Raw genomic sequence first — 20,383 nt, 5'->3', positions numbered from 1 at the left:
TCTTTTCCTGGCTTCTTTGCTTTTAGGTGCATAAAAAGACAGAAGAGGAGGTATCATCATCACCCGTTGTACTGCGAGACAGAAGTCCTGCTGCGCACAAGGTCAGGTGACTTCTGACCACTGACATCTCTGCTAACAACTTGTGCAACAGCGTCCTGCTGACATCTGAAGAAGATGGCCCCAAAGAAAGTTACCAGGTCCTCCAGTACCAAGAAAGTTGCCAGTGAGAAGAAGGAACAGAAGAAGGAGGTGGCATTTGCCAAGACTGGTGTGCGGCCCTCGTTGTTTTTTGGGAGAAAAAAAACTTTCACCTACAGCAGCAGTGTCCGGCAGGGACCAAGCTGGGAGCAGCACCTCCGCATCAGCTGGCCCACCCCACGAACCTAGGCCCAAGCCCATGAGTGTGCCAGAGGTAGCCAGTCCATTAACGAGCAGTAATTTTGAAATGTAATTATCGCAAAGTAGTACCCAATCAACCCAGGCGGAAACTCAGCAGATAAGTGGGAAACAACAGCCACAACAACAGCTGCATCAACAGCAGCAACAACAGCCCACAATAGTAGTTGTTCCTCCTGAAGTAGGGGCAGTTCAGGAAATCGAGATTCCTGCAGACGAAGAGGGGCAAGCCACTCTTTCAGAAGGTCTATTGTCTTCCAGATCTCCAGCAAAGAAAAGGAGGGTTAGTCCATCAACTTCTTCTTCAAGACCCACTTCTGATGATCTAGATGCCACTTGGAATCCACCAGCTCAGTCTGAAAGTGATGGACGCCACAAGACAATGCTAGTGAAAAGGAAGGTTCCAGAAAGCCTTAGAGTTATAGAGGTAGATGTAGAAGAGGGGGGATGATGATGATGACGAGTCAGTCACCACGAACATACTCCCTGCCCAGAGGAGACCAACATTATTGCCCTATCCAAAATTGCTGTGAGGGATGTAGCACGGATACCATCAAGACAGGTAACACCACCTCCAGCTTACATATCTGCATTTGCTAAGGCCCGGCAGGGACCTACATCAAGCTCAACCACCACCTCAGGTACTGGTACTGTAAGTGCACAGAGGCAAATTCCACGCCCACCCTCCAGTTCATCTGGCATTGAAAGTGGCACCTTCAGCAGGACCAGAAAATACACCTCCCCAGTTTGGGACTTCTTTTCGGTTAGCAGTATGGAGGAGAACATTGCTATATGCTCAATTTGTCGAGATGCTGTTAGGCGGGGTAAGCTTGGTTCAGACTATGGTACTGGAGGCTAAGCAAGTCCTCTAAAAAAACACCACATGAGCCAGTGGGAGGCTCACCTACTTCGCTTACATAAAATTAAAACTGCACCCATTGCTGTGGTGGGAATGAAGAAGTAGTAGAAGATATGATCGGGGTGGAAGGTGAACAAGAGGGAGACATTTCTAGCCCTGTCCCCAGCAGTCTAATGGTACCGGCCACTTCCTCAGCAACATCTCAGTGGCACCGTAGTTAGAAGAGTCATACTCAGAGTCAGACTGAGACATCACGGCAACCGAGTACTGCAATGAAAAAAAGTGTGTTGTCGTTGAGCCTAACGGGGGTATAAGAAAACAGCTTCACCACAAAGAAAAAGAATCCAGCCTACCATTGACAGCATGCTTAGGTCGAAGGGACAGTACAAATACAACCACCCAACAGCACGTTTGTACAATGTAAAGCTGGCTAAAATATTAGCGCTGGACCTTCTTCCTTTTTCTTTTGTGGAAAGGGTAGGTTTTCTAGAAATTGTGTCAGCCATCTGCCCTAAATGGAATGTACCCAGCTGATCCTAATTCACCAGAAATGCTGTTCCAGCAACACATCACGATGTGCTGGAATTGCTTGGACAAGCTTTGCAGCAGAGTGCTGTTGACAGTATCCACCTGACAACAGACATGTGGACCAGTTGCCAAGCCACTGATTACATGTGCATCACTGCACACTGGATCTCTTTTGTGGGGGTTAGAGAAAAAATATCTGACACAGGTGCTGTTGACACTGCTGAGATTTTTAATGCTACTCGGAAACATGCAACTGTAGCCATGTTCGCCATGGAGAAATCTCATACTGCTGCAAACATTTTAGAAGAGTTTAACAGCAAGGTCTTTGAATGGCTGCACCCAAGAGGGCTTAACATTGGTTTTGTTGCCACGGAAAATGGCTGTAATGTACTTATGGCCATGGAAGATGGTGCCTATTTCAGGGTCCTGTGATTGGTGCACTGCATTAGCATTATTGTTCAAGACTTTCTGAAAAAGAAGTGAAAGTCAACAACTTACTGACCACCTGCCGAAGAATATGCACACATTTCAGCCATTCTTTTAAAGCCCGGAAGCAGCTGAGGATCATTCAACGTGAATATAGAATGCCAGTCAAAGCACTCATCCAGGAGGTGGCAACACGTTGGAACTCTACTTATTACATGCTTGACTGTCTGTTTGAGCAGTACAGACCAATCAATGAATATGTCATGCAAATAGGGGATGCTACTGTGAAAGGCATTAACCTTCAGATGGACCAATGGTGCCTAGCTAAATGTCTGACAGAGATTTTTCTTCCTTTCGAGGTCTTAACACGTGCAGTCAGCAAGGAGGACTATACTATGGCTAAGCTATACCATTGTTGCACATGCTACAGCAACAGCTGAAGGAGATGTCTGAAGCATACATGGGTGTGGATGAAAAAAAATGAAACATATGAGTTGGTGGATAGCTTACTGCATCGCTTAGCTGACAATTCAAGGGTGCAAACTAAGATTGTGTCACAAAAACAATACATTTGTGCCACAATTCTGGTTCCACGGTACAAATCGGCACTGAACAGTAGAACATTAATTTGTTTTTCAGAAGTGGACTTTGCCCGGTACAAACGTTGGATAGCTGAGGTAGTCACTCATTTTGAAAAGGAGCAACTGGCAATTAAACTACTCAAACCCACAACAAGTACTGCAGCAGGGCATCCAGCGTCATGTTCCGCAGTGCATTTGGCTCAGAGCAATCACCAACACTATCGACAACAGCTAGAACTGGATCATCAGCCCCAGTAAAATCGGCCCAGAATTGGTATTTACATCAAGGGCTTGCTAGGTCCAGTGCCTATGCAAAGACAAAAGAGTCCAAGCAAAGTGTAGCACCCCTGAACATTGAGCGGATGGTCCAGGCCTAAATGGATGACCCAACAGAGGTCTACATTGATCAAAACCCATTGCAGTATTGATATGGAAAAAGGGGCCAATGGCCAGTGCTCAGCAGGCTGGCAATATCTGGCTTGCCCCGTCGCAAGTATCTCTTATGAACGTGTTTTCAGTGCTGCTGGTACCATTGTAAGAGTGAAAAGGACCAGTGGCTGTTCGAGCAGTAGCGGCACCCCCCCCCCCTCCCAGCGCCTTGAGACCCTACGGGTGAGTAGTGCGCTATACAAATGACCTGATTGATTGATTGATTGAGTCTCTCGCCCAAAAACGTGGAGAGGTTAACCATGATCAAAATGAATCAGCACTTTATACCACCGAATTACACAATACATGAATCAACACAGGAAGATGAGGACAGCGGCTTAGGTGACAGAAGTAGTGTGTTAGATGATTACCTACTTCTGGTTTAACCCTCAGAGTTTGAGGATGAGCTATACTTCTCTGACAACTAGGCTTGAACTTCTTACTTTCTTTCTATCTTCCTTATTTACTTTTATTATTTGTGTGTGTCTGTCTTTCTGGTTTGAAACTTTGAATCACAACAAATCCATCACCACCGTCTTCTATTCTTTTTATTGCCATATTGGAGGTGCAGCTGTCTGCATAAGTCCAATACATCTGAGTCCTGCTCCTCCATCCTCCTGACTTGCCCTAAATCCATTTCCCTCAAGCCAGGAGATGATGATCATTGGATGCTGAATAATAGTAGTACAAGCAAGAAAATGTTGCCTTGTAGAATCCCTCCAGAAGAAGTGGAACATGATGACTACTATAGCTATCCTCCTCTCCGAGCCGAGAGAGGCTGCCCCTTAACTTAAGATCAGAAGGAAGTGGAACAAGTAATGAATGATGGAATGCATTGGACGCTGACTCTGAGAGTGATTGGTGTTTGTGTTGTTATTTGTTGTGCATGAAGTGAATTCATTGTGTTCTATTATTATTTAATCTACTCACTAAAAGTAACTCAAGTCAATCTTTCCCTTCTTGTTGTTTAATAACAAAATTATACTTCTACTGCAGGTCGATCCATTGCACTACACACTGAGTTGGACAACACCATGAGGATGACCATGGTGACATAATATCTTCGCAGTCACTCAGTAGGATCGGAGCTGTTTGATGGAATAACTCACTGCGTTTCATGAGTGGCAGAAAAGGTAAACAAGTCAACAACAACCACAGTAGACCTACATGTCTGCATAGTGGTGGAGTTGAGTCAGTGTAGTGGCATGACTGATAGCGGTGCATTGATTTAGTCATTTAATTTGGAAAATGCTATGTTGCTGTATATGTGCTGCTTTGTCTGTCTCTGTCAAAATGTAAGCTAAATGGATGTTGGGTCATGGGTGCCGTGGGCCTGCTCTGTCCTGTTGTTGCTGTAGGTTAACGTTGGAAACAGAGTAGACATGACGTATCCAATCCATGCCGCCTCAGAAAGTGTTCTTGTTGCACTCCACCATAATTTATGCATTTATTTTTTGTCCTTGATTTTTCAATATCGCTTTTGTTTTTCCATCTACAATTACAGGCCGGCCCTTACCTTGTGGTATACTGGGAAAAACAACTCACACAGAAGGGAGGGCCAAGAGGAATGCCAAGATGCAGCTCCCCAATTTGACCAGGATAACATACAGTAACAGTATCAACAGTCATCATCTTTTAAATAATTTGATTCATTTTTTTATCTTGCAACATTACCACTGTGTCTTGTTGTGTTATTATGTTTGCTCTCTGCTAAGTTATAATTCATCCCTACAGCTATTTTGATTTTAATTTCTTTGCTATCTTTAATAAGTCAGCCGGTACAACAGAACAGAAACTGATTGTAATTTGGGTCTCTCTGAGGGAAAGCTGGCGAGGTAAATTGCATAATTTACTGCTGCCCTGTACTGTCTAATTCTCTAGTAGTAGCTAGTTAATAAGGACTACTTATCAATACCCATCAACTTATCATCATTATGCATGCATTTGCTTTTTCTCCCTTAACAGATTTATACATATGGTCATCTGCCAAGATTGTGTTTTGTTGTTTGTCCATGCATAGTGTTTTTCTTTGTCAAACCTTTCCCCAAACCCCCCTTCCCAACCATACATCAAACGCTAACCCTCTTCCTCCAGGCTGTGTGATTTATTATGAGGGGTGACTAAATTAACTGTACACCAATAATTCATCACACGCTTGCTGGGGCGGATGTGGTGAAAGCAACACTAATTCAATTTTAAGGCAGGGCGAGGATCTTCTTGTTTGCCCACCCATACACATGTATTTAAATTGCAAGTACATTTTTTTCCCAAAGGAACCTAATTCATCATAATTAATTTCCTGAATCAATTGGATTCATCAACATCCCCCTGCACACAGCACTAAAGGTTACGCTTGTGTCGAGTGACTGGACACAACTACATTTTGTAACTTGTACTAGGCTATCCCCGTCACCATTATGTTTTATTTACTTCGATTTACTACTCCTCCAAGAGTCTCTCTCAGGCAACTGACTGTCTCATTTTCTTTTTTTTTTGCAAATGCTACTGCCAGTGTCTACTGCTACCACCACAACCATGGCATCTCCATTCTGTTGGGAAAAAAACATTATCATCATGCAGCCATCGCTGTGCCTTACTTAAACATAAATCCCAGGTAAAAAAAGAAGTATGGGGAGGTATAATAATGGACTAGGAGGAGAGTCTGATAGTACTAGTAGGACAAATCACTCAGTGAGGGGTACCACATCTACCTGTTTGTGTGTTACAAAATCGGCAGATTATTTAAATCAAACACTGGCTGCGGCCCTGCAGCAGCAAGGAAGGAAACCATGTAAGGTAAAGCAGTATACCCCCACAAAACATTAGCAACGTATGCTATGTTTGAGTATAAATATCATTTAATCCCCTAACAAAATAAACTATGTAGAAAATACCACAACACCTGACCCACCCCTCTCCCTAACCCCAACCAATGTCCAAAACAAGAAAGTCCAACAGTAACCAACGTCCGAAATGTCCATAAAGCCCAAAGCCCAAATCCCAACCACCAAAAAAAGGATTCAAAAGGGGGCAATCCAACTGGGTCTTCTATCTGCTGCTCTTTGGGTTTCCCACTAAAGAACCTTGAACTTCCTCTTCAGCTCCTCTACCTGCTCCACTAGACGCGCATTTCAGAGGAGTATGTGGCATGCATATGCCCTGCAGTTGCATCCACAGGGGGGGGCGGCAGTGCTGGATGTTGAAGTGCGGCGGTGGGCGGCTGCCTGACCGTGGCACCGTACCACTGGAGGGGCCTGGCCGGGGCCCGGGGCATTGAAGGAAGCTACAGCTGCTGCCGCCTCCACATTTTCCTCCACCATAACCACCAGCCGCCGGTATTCTTTGCAGATGGCCTCTAGCTTCCGGCGCCAGGCCATTGCTGCCCACTCCTTCCTGGTTGGTTTTGCTTGGGAAGGAGAAGCTATATCTAGAAAGAAAAAAAGACTGTAACCAATACTCTTAGCAAAACAGTAACACAAAATTATTTTCAACACATAGTGGCACAGTAGCACTAGCAAGCACAGGACATAACATTTGTGGCATGTATCTATCCTCCCACTTCCTTGGCATCTAACATTTGTTGGAGTTTCAGGCATTATACTAGCCCTATGGACTCGAGTACACAGTACACCAGCCTTCTTCTTCTCTCTTGTTTAGCAAATTTATGTAACCTTGTTGTAGCAGGCATGCTAGCTCAGTCAGCTTGCGCCCAAGACAAACATACTCAAGTCAACTCATGACGCAGACTCACGTTAGTTTTATTTACTACTGTCTGCAGGTGGGGAAGCTTGTATTTTTCTATTACGGGTGGCACAGGCCATACTCTCTATGTTACATCAAGGGCAACTCTCAATTTCATTTTCACCCTGCTCTGAGTGACTACTACAAAAAGGCAGATGATATCTGATCCAATGACCATTGCTTATATATGGGACGACATGAGGCACTTTGTTTTGATTGATTGTGTAACCACTAACCAGCCAATAGGCAACCCATGGCAGGCTGGCTGACACAGTCGAACATAAATGAACATAGGTAGGGAGTGGTCCTCGAAGTAGGAGGAAGGAGCTGGATACCTACATACATACACAATATATATATATGCTGTGCTTGCAAACTACTGTGAGTCAAGGGAGTATTCTGAAAATACAACTTATATTCTCCTCGGCTTTGCTACTCTGACACAGTTTTTTTTACATTCTCTTTAAACTAAGACTCTTCATCCAGTGACACTCTCCACCTATGCTATCTATGATGAATACCATCCAGGCATCCATCCATTCAAAGTAAACATCTACCATTCTTCTTAATCTCTCAACAAACCTTAGTTTTTTTTTGTTTTTTTAAACCACCACCAATGCGTCCTTCCTTGCTTGCCTTGACTTTCAGTTTCACCCAAACACCACTGAGGATTCGTGCTATTTCACCCACCGAGGCAGGCATCTTTTCTTTCACCTTCCATACATCCGTCAACCACCCATGCATCTGATGCCTATCAGTCACGTATGCATCCTTCTCTGCCAGTCATATTACATCTCGCCCGTCCTTCCTCCTTCCACCCTTCTTTCCCTTTTCGTTCAACACATCCATCAAGGTCATCTGATCTGACATTTAGTCTTCTCCATAAAACTTTCACAGCTGAGTTGAAGTCAGATAGAAGAGGCCATTGGTTACTCAACTCCCGCCGCTAATGCAATTGTTAATGCTATTGCTATTGCTAAGTAAAGGGTGTCTTCTTCAACAGTTGTTCACTACAACTTCATACTTACCAAGTCTCAACAATACAGTGAGTATACACCCTTGCAGCGAGTGTAATGTGAATAAGTAAGGGATATAATAACTTACCACTGCCTGCCACTACTGCTGACTCACCACCTTGTAGCTCCTGCAGGTGCCGCATCTCCTGCTCCCTCCGAAATGGCCACATCTCTGTTGCCATCGCCGCTGGCCCCAACATTGGTGGTCGGTTGTACGCCTAGAAAAAACATTATACATTTTTTAGATGCCATATACACCCCCCCATTTATTCTTTTTCTTCACTTGCAAGATTGAAAAAAAGTTAATTCATACATATACAACATACATCACTAGTACAAATCGAGTACTAGAGTAGAGTAGACACTAGTAGAGTTATATGGTCCCTAGGGTCATTCTAGTCTTTGCTAAGTTAGCCTGAGCCATGCAACAAAAAAAAAGCAAGCCACTTTATTATGGAGTTCTGATCAGTCCGTATTGAATAACCATAATATGCTACACTTTTTGGCACGAGTGAGAAATGCTTGCATTATATTAACGCACACCATTTTTCTTATAAGAGGAGGAAGAGTCCCTTCTACGAACCAGAGCTTTGCATAGCTTATGATGTAACCAGTACTCCTAGGTTCTAAGGTGAGGCCGGCGTACCCCGAATTCGCTCAGATATCTTTTGACTTCTATGGACTTGTAATTGTAACAATGTTTATTGTTTTAATCTTATGCATTTTGCTGTTGGTGCTGGCTCGTATACTGCATTGTAGAACAACGTACGGAGCTTGTTAGTTGAAAATCAGTGCCTTGCGGGAGTTCTCTTGTATATACCCCCTGGGCAGGCTGGAACGTTCCTGAAGTCCATTGGTGATGTAATTGCTCCGGTGGCTTCCAGATTTACACACTTCCTCGTCCTGGGGGATTTTAACATACACATGGACCAACAGGACATCTCTCTGTTAAAATCCCTCGGTTCGCTTAGCATGGTTCCCTGTGTATTTGCCCCCACGCATGAGAAAGGGTACACTCTTGATCAGGTCTTTGCGAACTGCCTAGTTAAGACAGAGTCGCCTGTACCTATACTTTGGTCAGGCCACTATTTGGTCAGTTTTATTCTACCAAATCTGTCTAAACAGTCGTGGTGTCAGGCTAAGCAGCCATCATCCACCTCTAGACCTCTGTATAAAATCACCCCGGATGCTCTGAAACACATGTTAGATCTACACCCTCCTATGCTCACTGGTGGTATAGAGCAGGATGCAAAGGCTCTAGTTGAGTGGATTGCACGGGGCGCTCTGACCCTTGCTCACGCCCCATAAGAGCAATTAGGCTGTCAGCCCCCTGGTACAACTACCCCATACGTCAATGCAGGAAGGGCTACAAACACCAGGAAAGAGCTTGGAAGAAGGACTTCAAGGCAGAAAATAAAACAAACTACAAACAGGCCTTAAAAGACAACCATAAAAAGATACAGGTAGCTAAGAAGAGCTTTTTTGCCTCAAAAATTGAATCTGCTGGAAATAAAAGCAGAGACATTTTCAACATTGTTAAAAGCTTCTCTTTACCAAAGGCAGAGACTAAGTTGACCCCCCTCTCTGATGGTAATCTAGCTAATTTTTTCTATTAAAAAATTGTTACCATACAATCCGCTTTTGAGGACCCTGCTGTGACAGTGGTGCCATCCTCTCTACAGATCGCCTCAAAGGGGCAGGAAGATAGGATTTTCCTCTCTACCTTCCCACCTATGCCATTAACAACATCACTGGCAATAATGAAGGGCCTGAAATCTGGCTCGCAGGTGGACCCTTGCCCGGCCAAGTTTTTGGAATCCATGGCCGAGGTCTTGAATCCCACCGTAAACTGTGTGCTGAATACCTCCCTGTTGGACGTGGCCCATTTTGGCAGGTTCACCCCGAAACTTTTTGCTTTTTCCTAGCCTGTTTCTGGAACCTAGTGTTGATGGTTTTAGGCCTTTGCACACTTTTTCACTGTGGTACAGTGTAAAGTGCGTGAACTCTCTGTGTATGTGTGGTGAGTGACCTGCCCTCCCATAGGAATGAATGGGGAATTTGTTTGCCCATGGTAGTGCCTGATGTGTGGGGAGTGCAGGGTCGAGTTTGATATGTGCGAACTCATGAGATTGAATGCTGCATAATTGTGTATGCGGCATGATTGTGTCTAGTCTAGAAGTGCCACTTTTAGAAGTTGGCATATTTGTGTAGTCTGTGGCTGGCGTGTGATTGGCTGGTGTGCCTGGCCCAGGAGTGCCTGGGCCTGCTTGTGGATTGACTGTCTGGTTTACGGATGACAGGGGCTGGGGAGCCCCAGGAGGTTGTCCGAGTCAGCCCGTGGATGAAAGGCGGTATCTGCTGCCAGGGAAGTGGGAGGAGATAGCACCTGGGAGTGAATGAGGCTGTGCCTGCCTGCCACAATGCTGGCTCCACCTCCCCGCTGGGCGACTGTCACCTCTGTCCCTGATACTGAAAGAAAGAAGGAAGCCAGGAAGCCCAAGGGCTCCAGCAACACCCAAGAACTGGTTTAGACCGGGTTCAGGGCCCACTTGCACAAAGACTTCAAAGACTTTTCTCTGTATAAGAAGGGGCTGTGTCCCCTTCCAAAATGTTCTTGTTTCTAACTTGAATCCTACCAGGGGTGTGCTGCTGCTTGGGCTCAGGGGAAGGCTTGCCTCCCTGAGCCCTGCCCAGCCCCTGGATACCCGATGGACCCCTGAAGGACTTCTTGTTGGGACCCCTTGGCTAGGGGAGTCTTTGCCTTGGGGGCTTGATGAACTTTTCTTTGCTGATGGCGCCCTGGGAGTGCTTTCCTTTTTATTTCAGGACCCCTGGGTACATCTAGCGCTAGGAACGCTTTTTGTTTGCATCTCTAGCGCTGGAAGCGCTTTATCTTGGCTTGGAGCGCCTGGGAGCGCTGTATTCGCCCTTAGCGCTTAAGAGCGCTTTATTTTGCTTGTAAGCGCTGTAATTAGCCCGTAGCGCTTGGAAGCGCTGATGTGCCCGGCGGCTGACCTCGCCGCATATTGGCTCTTAATTATTGAGTTTACGGGAGCACGCCCCGTATTTACAGAGAAATCACCGCGCTGCAGCGCGCCCCGGAGCCTGGAGGCTCGTCCAAGGGGCCGCGCTGCCATTGGCTGCCCAAGAGGAAGTCAGGCAATCCTGCCTGGGACAACTTGGGCGGGGCCTGCAGAGACAGGATGTCCGGCCGGCTGAGGAGAGGAAGCGTGGCCTGCTGCGGGGCTCCCGTGTGCTGAGGGAGCCCCGGGAGAAGAAGGGAGAGGCGTCTTATCGAGCAGGGCTCCCGTGTGTCATTAAGGAGCCCTGCGTGTGCAAGCGCTGCAGCGGTGAAGAGCGGAGGGGGCGCGAGGCACATTGCCGGTGCCTGCCCCCACCGCGAACACAGAAGGTGTCCTGCTGCCTGCCCGGAGGAGCCCCGCCAATGGAGAAGCAGCCCGGTGAGGGGCTGCTGGGGGAAGCTCCGGGCGGGTGTTAAGTGCAGCGCGAGGCCCCGGATGCTGTTGGTGCAAGCAGGGCGGCCCCGGTTGGCAGTGGGTCGCCCCACCGTGGTAGAGCCCTGAGAAGGCTCCAGAGGGGCATAGTTGTACCTGAGCGCCCCGTGCGATTGTGCCTTGGGGCGGCCCCAGATGGCAGTGGGCCGCCCCACCATTTTGATAGAGCCGGGTGGCTCCAACGTTTGTGGGCCATTTTCTCTTGAGTCCCCCGAGCGGGACTCCAGCGATTGGGCAGGATTGGTTAAGAGCCAGAGAGGCTCGAGGTGCCATTGTTTTCAGAGCCTGAGGGCTCCCTGGAGCATATTTGTTTCAGAGCCTGTGTGGCTCCAACGTTTGGGACATGTGGGATGTCCAGAGCCTGTGTGGCTCCAGCAGTGGCGCAGTTTGCACCTAAGGGTCAGTGAGGACCCTGTCGCAGTTTGTGATTCCCAGCTGCCCAGCAATTAGTGGGCAGCTGCACCATTTAGGCGCTTGGGATTGTCCACAGGTGCCCAGCAAGTAGTGGGCACCTGCACCGTTTAGGCCCCTGACATTGAGACACAGGGCGTCCTAGCCCCAATAAGGCCAGTTGGCCTAGGGACTGCCACAGGTAGTGGCTTATGTAAGGTTTTGCGCAATTGTGTGGTTTTTCCTTGCACCTCTGAATGTTTTTATGCATCATGTGTCTTCCTTGTTCTGGCACCTCTGAATGTTTTTAATGCATCATGTGTCTTGTTATTACACCGCTGAATGTTTTAGGCATCATGTGTTTTCTTTCCCTGCACCTCTGAATGTATTTTTATGCATCATGTGTTTTCTTTCCTTACACCTCTGAATGTTTTAGGCATCATGTGTTTTCCTGTGTTGCACCTCTGAATGTTGTGATGCATCATGTGTAATGTGTTCTTGCTGATACCCCTAAATGTGTTTTATTCTTAGGTGGTTGTGTTTTGCCTAGTATAGTTTATACTAGAGAGGTTATGTGTCTATGCGTGATCTAGGCCTATGGTTAGTAGTATTGCGTAGTGTGTACCTACCTTTACCAGTAGTTACTGGTTGTGTGCTATTCTTGCTTTCTAAAAGTGTTGATTCCGACAGTGGCCCATGTGGCCCTGTCCTGTAAATAATCCCTTATGAATATTGCCCGTGCCAGTTGGCACAATGTACATGTGTGATTTCTATCTGATGTGTTTTGACAGTACAAAAGTTATTTTCATATAACCTTGTGTGGAGTTCCTTTTGTGGTGTGCCTAGGATGTGGTTGCTGTTGTGTGCTGGCGCAAATGCTTCACACATTGCCTCCGAGTTTAGCCTTACTGCTCTAGCCAAGCTACCAAGGGGGTGAGCAGGGGTTATCTTGGCGTGTGACTCCCTCGCCCTGACTAGAATGGTGGTTTCTGTCTGGCTTTGGCGTCAGCCTTAGCCTACCAGTAATAGCCAGTTCTAATACTCCCTCTCCAAGGGACAAGTCCCAGCAGGCTGGAAGAGTGCGAAGATATTTAAAAAAAACACGGCTGATCCTACGATCTTAACTAATTATAGACCTATTTCTCTTCTGCCGTTTTTTGCTAAAACAGTCGAGAAATATGTTCAAACTGTGATCAGCAATTTCACAGAGGCAAACAATCTGTTTCACTCTAGCCAGTCAGGCTTTAGGCAGAATCTCAGTACAAAGACAGCATTGATGGCGGTGTCAGATTCCATCAAAGAGACTCTGGATGCAGGTGGCAAAGTGGTCCTGGCCTTGCAAGACCTCTTGGCGGCTTTCGACAGCCTGCCCCATGGCCTCCTTTTGTAGAGGCTAAGGGAATGTAGCTTTGTGGGCACGGTGTTGAAGTGCTTCACCTCTTTCCTAGACGGCAGAAATCAGGAGTTCTGGTCACCTCCTTTCTCGGCCGTAAACTATCTTTAAGCGTGGGGGTGACACAGGGCTCTATTTTGAGCCCTGTACTTTTCAACCTGTACATGGCCCCCCTGGCTACCCTGGCCGAAGAGAATGAGGTCACAATAATATCATATGCCTATGACACTTAACTGCTGTTCACCTGTAGGAAAAGAGAGGAATTTAATGGGAAGAAGATTAACAAATGCCTGAAAAAAACATTTTTGTCTCCCCGCCACTGGATGTCTGTAAACAATGTTGGCCTCAAGATATGTCACCACCCCAGGCCACAGTTAGGACTGTAAAGAACCTTGGAGTAAAAATAGATGACACTCTCTCGATGGCACGCTAAAAATGTTGCGGAGGTTTTTGTTTTTACTTCTGACCTCACACAGAAAAACTGTTATTCAGGTCCTCATTATGTCCAGATTGGACTATGCTAATGTCCTGTACCTGGGCCTTCCGGAGCTCCTATTAAACAGAATGCAGGTGGTGCAGAACGCGGCAGCCACGGCTATTCTGAGTCTTGTGCCTAGAGACCGAACTTCCCACCATCTCAGGAACTTGCGTTGGCTTCCTGTTCGCAGTAGAATTTGCTTAAAGGCGCTGGTCCTGGCTTTCAAGGCTCTGCATGGCCTCCGAGCAAAGTACATCTGCAGAAGAGTCTCTGGTTATGTACCGGCCAGATCTCTTAGATCGACCCAACAACATCTTATGGTCATCCCAAAGTATTGCAGGGTCCGTAAAGGCGGCCGCTCTTTTCAAGTGCAAGTGGCCGGACTCTAGAATAAGCTTCCCCTTTCACTTAGGCACACCACTAATCTGTTAACTTTTAGGAAACAACTGAAGACCTGGCTGTTTCAACAAACAACCTAACTGTTTCTTACTTAGTTCTTTACCTTTTCTGTTTTCTTTTCCCCTGTTCTTAGCTTTTAGTTTTCTGTTTCAGCGCCGGGATACACTCTGAGTAGCTGTGTGCTCTATACATTTATTTTAACATAACATAACATAACAAAATTAACCTTTTGAACTTACATAGACTCTGTGGTATTTGGTGTGGACTTACACAAGTGAGTGAACTAAAGGGTGTGCATTGCCTCTGCGACTCTGAGAGGTCAGGAGTGTTATGTTCTGGGTTGTTTAATCATTGGGTATCTTCGGGGGGGTTGGGGAGCTAATGAGACACTATAGCTAGTAGGTCAGGGGATTGTGGGTTCTGACTGAGGTGTGAGGAAGGTCAAACCTCCCATCACCAACGTCCTATATTGTGCATAGTTCTGAATGTGCAGAATCCCTACAACAGTAGTAGTATGTACTATTGTTATCCTATCAAAAAAGTAAAATATCTGGTTGGCCATTTTGTTGGTGGGAATTGACGAAAAGCCTCAAGATTAGGAAGACTAGAAGAGGACAACCTAAAGGACTGGACTCAGTGGCTAGAGCTATTGGTGATTCTGAGTTTTATTTAAAACCTTTCAAATAAAGAGTGGCCAACTGGGCAAGCTTAGCTACAGACAGACTATTAGTAGTAGTACAGAGAGTCATAACAGAGGCAGTTAGAGGCAGGGATAACAAGAATTTAGAAACAGATAGTCTAGATTGAAGAAGATTTTGTAAAAAATAGAATTAGAAAACCGAAATATTAGTTCAGAAAAAATAAGGTGCAGTAAAAGTCAGGGAAATATTATTATTAATATTAACCACTGGAGGACTTACTGGGGCCAGCAGCAGAGCCCTCAGTAGAAGAGGGGTCCTGGGAAGCATCTTGTTCTTGTTGTCCCGCCGACTCTGACCCCGTCTTCTTGCCCCTGGGTGCTGATCATATAAGATATAATAAAGAAAGAGACAAACATTAATGATTGGTGTGAAACAAATAAAATATTTAAAAAAAGTTCAAAAACATTTTAGGAAACAACAATTGCAATAAAATTGACCTATCTAATCTGATCGACTAGTAGTATTGGGGGATTCACGATCGTCCACTTATTATTTATGACCACTAATCAAGTGTTCCAATTTTATTTCAGAATACTAACTAAGCTGAAGTATCACCTGACCTAGCCCACCTATTCCAGATGGGCCAATTTTTCACTAAGTCTGCATTTCCATTTATTTTAGCCTTAAAAAACGCAAAGATGGAGGACACATGCATACATTTTTGCATACACCAAATTGTTGGTTGGTGGTTGCTGATGTTCTGCTAGTGATAAGCTTATTACCACTCACTAAAAAAACAACAAACGATTCTACTAAGGGCTGGGGTAAGTACTGAGCAGCACTCAGCAGTACGTGACATGACAGAGAATGCATCACGCAGACGACTAAAAAATGAACAACTAATACTAATAAGTAACTAAACCTATCAATCTATCACTATCTCTTCTAAGAGTCTCTCTAGCATTACCTAATGTAAGTTCTCTAAAGTAAACTCTTACATAACCAGGCCAAGCAAGCGCAAAGTTGCAAACAAGTAAGATTAGTAGTGCAGAGCAGCACCTTTGTCATAACAATCACAGAAGATTTTTAAACGCAATTTATCTGCAATGTAAGCAGAAGCATTCTTACTGTTCGGAAAAAATATATATTCGCAATATATAACACAGAGCAGAAGAACACAAAGTAGTAATATTAATTTGCTACTCACCAAGCCCGGGGACCTCCACTCCTAGGAAGGTCCAGCAGGTCCTGCTCCTGGTCCAGGATATCAGACCACTGGAGCGTCAGTTGGGTATCGGTGCGCCGGACAACAGAGCAGCGAAACACTGCCCGCGCACCTTTCCCCACCGCTGGCGACACTCCCAGAGACCATACCCTGACCCAGGCCTGCCGCCTGCTGCTAGGGTTAAGGGGAGGTGGCGCAGCAAAACAAGTGCGGCCACCTCTGTCTTGCAAAAGTTGTAATGAGTCTGCACCTCTTGTGGGCGCCGCCTTCCGCAGGAAAGGCGGTCGTGGTGCGGAAGGTGGTCGTGGCTACGGGCAGCCTTGCCCGTCCCCTTGTTGCCCTTGCTCTCATCCTTGGGAATGGTTCTGGGACTCAGGGGGCGGAAAAGGAAAGGGAGGAATTAGAAAAGTAAGGAAAATAAATGAAAAAAACAAGTTATAGAAAAAGAGTGAAAAAGTAGTGAAAAAGTGTCAAAAATACAAAGATAGATAATAAATAAAAAAGATGTTTAAAAAAGTGTACAGAAATAAAGGATTGCAAAGATAGAGGGAGGATAGAAAAGCAGGTCCAGAACCATGGGAATTGAGTGAAAAACAAGATGGCCGCGCCCGTTGCGACCACATGGGCAAGCTCCCCCCGACAAATCAAAAAGCATTGCAAACACATAATACGTGTTCCCAAACATGAAATACTCATCGCGAATGGGGGGAGCATGCAGTACACGACCCAGAACAGGAAATATCATCGAGAACAGGCGGGACAAGTGAAAAAAAAGATGGCCACGCCCATTGGCGACCGCATGGGCAAGTTTGCGAGATATTTTCCCGCGAGCACGTAAAGAGCGTTCCCAAACAGGAAAATCGCTTCGGGAACTGGTGCAACAAGCAATTCAGCATGCTCACGGAATTCCTCGTAGCTCGCTGAGATTTTGTGCTTTTTCGCAAAACTTTGTGTAACGCAACAAAACAAATTACGCCCACCCTTTCTTTGAAGATTGTTGCTCGTGAACATGTCCGCAGTTCTCAGGAGTCTTGATCTTTGTCAAAAGCAGGAAGTCCTCCCAAGTCATTGGAGGCTGCTGGGCTGCAGGACAGGCTGAACTTTGCCACCGGATCATAGAGGAATGCAGACAGGCCAGTAGGGCTGGGGCTAAGTTAGTTGGTGTCCTCAGTCTTCTCTGCTAGTGCAACTCTGTAGTGTCAGGCTCTTCTTAGATCGTCGGAAAAATTAAGTTCGGGGTTCTGGGGGCCTCCTTAATACGATATTTAGGGGGGTTTAAAGGGATTGCTAGGTATTGCCAATGGGCTACTAGGGTGATTGCACCCTCTAAATGCTCACTACACAAGGGGTGTGGTCATATCCCTGATCCTGACTGGAGGAGTCCCGTAATGAAAAGTGTACTTCACCTCACCTCCAGCACCTAAGGGGGTGAGTTGGCAAAGGGGGCACACCTATTCTTTCTATGATTTCCAACCCGTCCTCCCATCAAAAAGGAGGTGCTTCTCCTCACTCCCGTGCCCTCTCCCGGGTCTGAGCCACATTCTACCATGGCCTGTGCCGGTTGAGTGGAGGGCATCAACAGACCAGTGTCCGGACCCCCAAGGGTGACACACTTCCGGCAGAGGCGGGACCTTGAGCCTTCAAAACCGGTATGCCAGCACTCCTGCGCAGCGGACGCGCGCAGTGGGCGCGCCAAAGGCAAGCTCGTCTGCGCCCGTCCGCGCCAGTTCGCTACCAGATGCCAGAACCCCTGGTTGTTGGGTGGCACAGAGGCCCTCTTACTCCCGGGACGACTTGCTTGCCCTTCGCACCAAAGCTCCTTGCGCTGACCATCTCTGGCACCCAGACACCGACGCATACGGTGCAACAATTGTGGGTTCAGAGCCAAAGAGACCCCACAGGTACCATCAGAGACTCCCAAGCCCACAAATCTTAACGTATATAGCCTGAACTGTAGGTCCCTGGTAAAACACCACGAAGAAATATTCGAGCTCCTTATGGACCGGTCTCCGACCTACTCTTTCTAACTGAAACCTGGCTGACCAGCGACTCGACGGCCATCCCGGCACTGGCCATCCCGACAGGCTATATGATGCTTATGCAGAATAGACCCATTGGTAGGGGGGGTGGGCTAGCTCTGATATTCAAATCTGCCTACTCCTGCACTCCCTTCCCTGTGATAATACCTAACTGCGAATGTGCTTTATTCAAGATCAGGATATCAGACTACTTCACTTTTACTGGGCTCCTTATTTACCGCCCCCCTGGGCCGGAGAGCACCTTTCAGGAAGCCCTGACCCTTACCATTTCCACTCTTGCCCTGCAGACAGCTAACTTTAGTATCCTAGAAGACCTACATCTACGTCTGGGGCGCCTTGACTCCCATGAGATTACTAACTTCCTGGGAGACTTGGAAGCCTGCCAGCTAACTCAGCTAGTCAAGGATCCATCACACCTGGCAGGCCACTTGCTGGATCCGGTGTTCTCCAACATTCAGGCACTTAAAGTCCACGCTCCCCTTCCACTCATTTGGACGGACCACTTTCTTATTCACATTTGCATTAGCACACTAGCCACCTCCCGGCAGAATCTCTCTCGTCCCCTTTGGAGGCGCCCTTGGCATAAACTGGACGCTCCCAGCTTTGAGTCCGGCCTAAAATCTTCCCGCCCAGACTGGAGGAAGCAGACAAAGCCTATAGGAGGTGGATCAACAACTCGCTAGACCACTACATCCCTAAAAAAATGTTCCGGCCCAAATGCGAGCAGTCGCATCCATGGTACACCAAGATATTAGCAGTAGAAAAAAAGCACTGCAAGATTCTCGAGCGGGCCAGGAGGCGCTCCTACGACCCTCTAGCAAAGAATATCTATAGGTCAGCCACCAATGCATATCACAAACTTATACAAAAAACGAAAGCGGCATTTTATACCAATATGATCAATTCCATCCCTAACCCATCTAAAACCATCTTCTCTCTGATAAAATACATGACTAAAGCACCAGAGAGTACCAACAACATAATAACCTCCAACTCGCAATGCGAAGATCTGGCTCGTTTTTTTATCAATAAAGTCGAGGGGATTTATAACTTATTGGATATCAGAAGTTCCACTTCGATCTCTGGCCAACCCACCTGCCCACTTGATCCCCCTCATTCCCTACAAACCCTCCCACCCCTGGCCCATAAAGATCTTGAACTTCTGGCCACTAAGGTGAAGTCTGGGTCACCTGACGATCCAGTTAAACCTGACACCTTTAGGCAGTTCCAGGACTCCATCCTGTGTGAGGGACGGGAATTGATCAACAGATCACTCCAGTCATCTATAATCCCCAGGTCGTGGAAACATGCCAAGATCATCCCTCTGCTGAAGAAGCCCACTCTGGATCCCTCCCTGCCAGAGAACTTCCGACCCATTTCCCTTCTTCCGTACCTGGCCAAGGTGATGGAAGCACACGTTAAATCCACCCTAACCAGATACTTGGAAGTCAATGGGATCCTGGACAAGTCACAAAACGGCTTCCGGGCTAAGCATAGCACGGAGTCCGCTCTACTGGCAGTGACTGAACAACTGAGGGCCTCACAAGACCTAGGGAACACCTCAGCACTGATCCTGCTCGACCTTAGCGCGGCGTTCGACACGGTCTCCCACGAGGTTCTGCTCAATCGTCTCGGGGAGATCGGGGTCAGTGGCAGGGCTCTGGCTTGGTTTGCCTCATTTCTATCTGACCGCTCCTTCCAGATTCATGCCCCACTATATCTCTCTAGCAGGGTCCCTCTCAACTGCGGTGTCCCTCAGGGCTCTGCCCTCAGCCCTACGCTGTTTAATGTGTACGTCCGCCCCCTGGCCCTCCTGGCCAAAGACTGGAAGATCAAAATGATCTCATATGCGGACGACACGCAGCTGATTTTCACCTTTTCTAATAACACCGTGCTGGACCAGTTAAAATTCCCGGAAGATGTTCTGGCCATCTCGAACTGGATGACGGAGAACTACCTCCAACTTAACTCCTCCAAGACAGAGGTGCTCCTGATTGGCCGCGACCGACAATGGGTCCCCCCCCTATACCTAAGGAGGTAGTTAAGAATTTGGGGGTCTTAATGGACAACTCCCTATCATTTGAGTTGCATGCAAAAAAAGTTGCTTGTACCTGCTTTGGCCGCCTGTGCAGCCTCAAACCCATCTTGGGCTTTTTCGAGCCACCCACCCACCAAGTAATAGTCCAGTCCTTGGTTCTATCCCCTCTGGACTATTGTAATGGACTATTGCTGGGAACCAATAAGACGGTCACTAAAAGACTTCACAAGGCTCAAAATGCAGCTGCTCGCACTCTCTTTGCCCTACCTAAACATTGTCGCACCTCACA

This window comes from Lissotriton helveticus, chromosome 3_1 (genome assembly GCF_964261635.1).
Source record: "Lissotriton helveticus chromosome 3_1, aLisHel1.1, whole genome shotgun sequence".
Lineage (NCBI taxonomy): Eukaryota > Metazoa > Chordata > Amphibia > Caudata > Salamandridae > Lissotriton > Lissotriton helveticus.
This window is presented reverse-complemented; position numbering follows the sequence as displayed.